Consider the following 5,109-nt stretch of genomic DNA (forward strand, 5'->3'; position numbering starts at 1 on the left):
GCAGTGAGAGGCCCGCGTACCGCCAAAAAAAAGAAGTACATTTTATAATGAATCAAAGGCCAGAAATGAAAAATGGGCCCTTCAAGAAGCAGGCCTTCCTATTAAGGAGTAATAAATGCATGTATGAGTGAGTTCTTCACACCACCTTAGGGAATGAGGGCTACAGAGACAACTACTCGCTCCCTGCTCTTGAAGAATTTTATATATAGAACCAAAATGTCTAACAGAACTTCCTGCAGTGATGAAAATATTCTACATCTGCCCTGTCCAATGTGGAAGACATAAGCCACACGAGGCTATTTAAATTTAAGTTAAAAATTCCGTTCTTCAGTCACACTAGCCACATTTCAAGTGCTAAGTAGCCAAATGTGGCTACTTAAATTGAAGTTTAAATTAATCACATTTAAAGAACATTAATAATTTAGTTCTCAGGAATACTAGTCACATGTCAAGTGCTTAGAAGCCATCCGTGGCTCATGGCTGCTGTGCTGGGCAGTGCAAACACAGAGCATTTCTTTCATCACAGGAAGTTCTATTGGACAGAGATGTTCTCGAAAATGTCAGAAGAGGAGGAAAGTATAATGTCCTTATTTTTAAGAAGTATTAATTATATGGTCTTCTTTAAATGAAATCAATCATGAGTGATACCAAGCAGGACCCGGTGCACAAAAGGCTCATAGGCTCCTGGGCACAGAAGCCTTTCTGTGTCCCCCATTTCTTGTTTGTAGGAAATAGGCTTCATTCAGCCTCCAGGACCTCCCCTGAGTTCCAAGGGCAGGTTCAAACAGATGCTAATTAGGGAAGGGAGGAGATGCAGAGACAAGGGAGGAGCAGTCAAGAGGAACAATAGTGCAGCCTTGGGGCAGGGTCCTGGTCCCGCCTCAGGGGATATACATAACAACATCTTTGAGCTGTTGTGCAGATAGGGAAGCCCCACCAGGTGGGAGAAGTTAACGGTATGCTGCCCACAAGCACATAGACCCCAGACCGTTTGGAACCAAAAGGATGATGATGCTGCCTCCCACTTACCTTACCACCAACCAATCAGAAGAATGTCCACGAGCTGATCACCCCCCCCCCTTTGAACCATTACTATAAAACTCCTCACTACCCCCTCCAGGTGGGGACACAGAGTTTTGAGGGCTTTAGCTCATTGTGAACCCCTTTGCCTAGCAAAGCAATAACGCTATTCTTTTCTACTTTGTCCAAAACTCTGTTTCCGAGATTTAATTCGGTGCTGGGGTACAGAGGCCGGATTCGGCTTCAAAGGCATGATGAAAAGTAAAAACAATGGACGAGACTCTTCATATCAACTGAAGGCAAACTATATATACTTAACAACATACCTGTATCCAGATGGATACTCGATCTTAAATTGGCTTTGAATTCATACATAATTATAACACTGTTAAGCAACGTCTTTAGCAATTGACGGTAAAATGTTAGGCACAAGAAGTCTCCACTTAAGAAGTTTCCTATGAAAAGAAGTTAAATCCATTCAAGTCTTGACTTTGTAGTCAAAGATGATCCGTGTGTGTTGATACAGCCATCAAGGAAAGAATGAAATTTAGGATAACAGAGATACCACTGAGGTGAATTATTTTGCTCCAGCAAACCTCAGGCTGAGATTTAATTTCTTCTCCTTGGTAATGCATAACGAAGAAAGTCAAGTGTGGACTTGTGTCAGTGGACCATTTAAGCTGATGCATTACAAAACTAGTAGTGGCTTTCACCTCATTTGAGCTATAGACCTATCGATGTTCTCGTTAAGAACTAATATTCTCAGTGACTTGAAACTCATCATAAATATTTAAGTAGAATTACTTCTAAAATTAGAGCTTCCTCCCTGCCCTGCATTCATGAAAGGGTCTCAACCCATTTGTGACTAGGTTTCCAAGGAGAAGCATAACAGGTATGCCCACAGTGACGAGCCCTCAATATTCATGTAGACTCTGATACACATGCCATGAAAATGGAACACGGTAGCTGTGCAGAGTAGAGTACATGGGTCTCCCATCATCTTGTTTACATACCTGGATGTTGGGGTTGCCTTTTCGTTACCATCCTTATTTTTTTTATATCTATTTTTTTATTATTTTTTTTAAATTTTGATAATTTATTTTGGCTGCACTGGGTCTTAGTTGTGGCACGCACGCTCTTCGTTGCGGCATGCGGGATCTTTTAGTTGCAGCATGTGGACTCTTAGTTCTTAGTTGCGGGATGCAGACTCTTAGTGGCGGCACGCACGCGGGATCTAGTTCCCCGCCCAGGGATCGAACCTGGGCCCCCTGCATTAGGAGCACGGAGTCTTACTCACTGGACCACCAGGGAAGTCCCTTGTTATCATCTTTAGAACTCTGGTCTTCAATGACTTTGGCCCAGAAGACACTCAGTAAGGCAATTTGAGTTTTGAAAATTGGTTTCTTCACACATGAAATAATTTAATTTAATAACAATGATAGTAATCTTGTTAATTGAAGGAAGGAAATTCACTGAGCGAAGCCACATTAATGCCTAGCATCATTTTACTCTGTTCAGATTTTCTGAACTTAGCAGACTATACCCTGGTTTCTGGAACACTCCATCCCAGGTGTGACTGAGCATCTTGGGTGAGCACTGCCCACCTCCAGGGAAGAGATCTCTGCCCTGCTCATGGAGGTTAGCCAAAAATACCTGGTGTCAAGTGGGCTGCCTTCCCTTTTCATTTCCTCATTCCAAACTCCTCTTTTCCCTGGTGTGTTTTTATTTCCCTTTTTCCTTAAATATACCTATATCTATATCTATCTATATATATATAATCTCCTAAAACAGTCCTTTTAAAAATAGCCTCTCATGCTTTCTTCCATTCGGTGATCCATAGAAACCCTCAGGATAAACCCCCAAATCCCAGCTCCAGTAGTTATTCAATCATGATCACTGTTGTTATTACAACCATCAGCCATTCATCCGCTGTTTCCATCCTTACTGGTTTCATTATATTGGTTAAAACTATCCCACCAGCACTGAAGCTCCTGGGGTACTACCTTATCACCTCCTCTGGGAAATGACTGCCATGAAACGCTCTCAGTTACGGGCTCCTTTTAGTCATGCCTGATTGGATTAAGAGCGAACATCTGAACTAAGAGAAACTAGTCAAATTGTTTCTTCCTAAAACATTTAGAATTAGAATTAAGAGTTTAATCAGTCTGACCTGGTTGTTGCAGTTGCACACTTGGGAGACTTGAGTTGGCTATCACCTGCCTCACATGTGATGGAGGAACAGAAAAAAAAAAAAAAAGGAAGCCTATTGCAAAAAAAACAACAGAACTTCTGGCAGATTTTCAGTTCAAGCTCCCATCTCCCCAGTCCCACTCCTCCACACCCCTCATGGATATACACAAATAACCACAATCCTCTTCCAAAGACCACCACCTCTCTGACATAATCATCTCCATCTCTTTTCTTTTTTGCTTTTGAACGACTGTTTTCATATATCCTCTTCTTCCTTCATATATTAAGTACAAAGATTCCCACCCACCCCCTTTTTTTAGTATTTATTTATTTATTTGGCTGCGCTGGGTCTTAATTTTGGCACACAGGATCTTCGATGCTGCATGAGAATTCTTAGTTGCTGCATGTGGGATCTAGTTCCCTGACCAGGGATCGAACCTGGGCCCCCTGCATTGGCAGTGCAGAGTCTTAGCCACTAGACCACCAGGGAAGTCCCTGCTCCTCCTTTTTAAGGCCAACCCTTCAACTTGACTTGGCCCTACTCCTTTCCATCTCCAAAGAAACCCTCAACAGCTATCTTCAATTACCTTCTCTGGCACCCATCTGTTCATCTTCCATTTCTATTTCTCCAGGGAGAAGTCTTCAGGTGTGCTTCTGTTTTCCTTCACTTTGTCACCAAACTACGGGAGAGAGAGGTCTGCACTTTGTAAACAAGTACTGAACTCTGGCTACCTCCGAGTAACAATAACCCCAGAGCTCTGTGTATGGCATGACTCTGCTACTACCTCCTGTCCACCCTCACCCTCCATTAAGCCCAGCAAGCTGTCCTCTGCCCTCATCACTCCATGGAAGCAATTATCCCAAAGGGCACCTTAGACTTCCAATCACCAAGTCTTAGGTCCTTTTCTTATTCCTCACTCTATTTGGCTATTGCATCAGATAACAATAACAGTTTACTCTCGGTGGTAGGCAGAAAAATGATCCCCCCAAAATGCCCAGCTCCTAATCCCTGGATCCTGTGCACATGCTACATTATATGGTAAAAGGGACTTGGCAATGTGATTAAGGTTATAGACCTTGAGATAGGGAGAGTTTCATAGATTATCCATGTGGGGCCAATCTAATCACATGAGCCAAGAGTCAGTCAGAAAAATATGATGAAAAAAGCCATAGGAGAGATTTGAAGCATAAGATGGACGTAATCCACCATTGCTGAAGATGGAGTAAGACAGCCAGGAGCTGAAGATGGAGTAAGGCAGCCTCCAGAATGCTCAGGCAACAGCAAACAAGGAAATGGGACCTCAGTCCTACAACCACAAGAAAGTGAATTTTGCTAACAATCCTAATGATCAAGTAAACAGATTCTTCCTTAAAACCTCCAGAAAAGAATACAGTCCTGTGACATCTTGATTTTAGCCAGGTGAGAACCCTGCCAGGATTCTGACTTACAGAACGGAAGATAATAATTTTCTGTTGTTGGGACTTCCCTGGCACTCCAGTGGTTAAGATTTCGCCTTCCAGTGCAGAGGGTGTGGGTTCCATCCCTGGTCGGGGAGCTCAGATCCCACATGCCTCATGGCCAAAAGACCAAAATATAAAACAGAAGCAATACTGTAACAAATTCAATAAAGGCTTCAAAAATGGTCCCCATCAAAAAATCTTTTAAAAAAAAATAATAATTTTCTGTTGTTGAAGCTACTAAGTCTGTGGTAATTTGTTACAGCAGCAACAGAAAACTAAAACACCCTCTTCATTCTGAAATTCTCTCCTTGGCTTTTGTAATAATGTCTTCTGTGGTTCTGCCCCATCTCCTGGAACCCTTTTTCTTTTGCTTTTCTTTACTCCCATTCTCCCTATACACAGGTAATTACTAAATTTTTGTTTTCATTCCTAATCTCC

The 5,109-nt window shown here is 42.3% G+C and overlaps 1 non-coding gene across 1 annotated transcript; it reads right to left on the reverse strand.

Moving 5' to 3' along the window:
• Positions 1–3,627: 3,627 nt before the first annotated feature.
• Positions 3,628–3,700, reverse strand: TRNAG-GCC (transfer RNA glycine (anticodon GCC)). Its single transcript has one exon. It is a non-coding gene; the product is annotated as a tRNA-Gly (tRNA).
• Between the last annotated feature and the right edge of the window lie 1,409 nt (positions 3,701–5,109).

This window comes from Delphinapterus leucas, chromosome 4, assembly GCF_059928025.1.
Source record: "Delphinapterus leucas isolate spDelLeu-1000000601 "Yukka" chromosome 4, BTC_Dleu_Yukka2, whole genome shotgun sequence".
Taxonomy (NCBI): domain Eukaryota; kingdom Metazoa; phylum Chordata; class Mammalia; order Artiodactyla; family Monodontidae; genus Delphinapterus; species Delphinapterus leucas.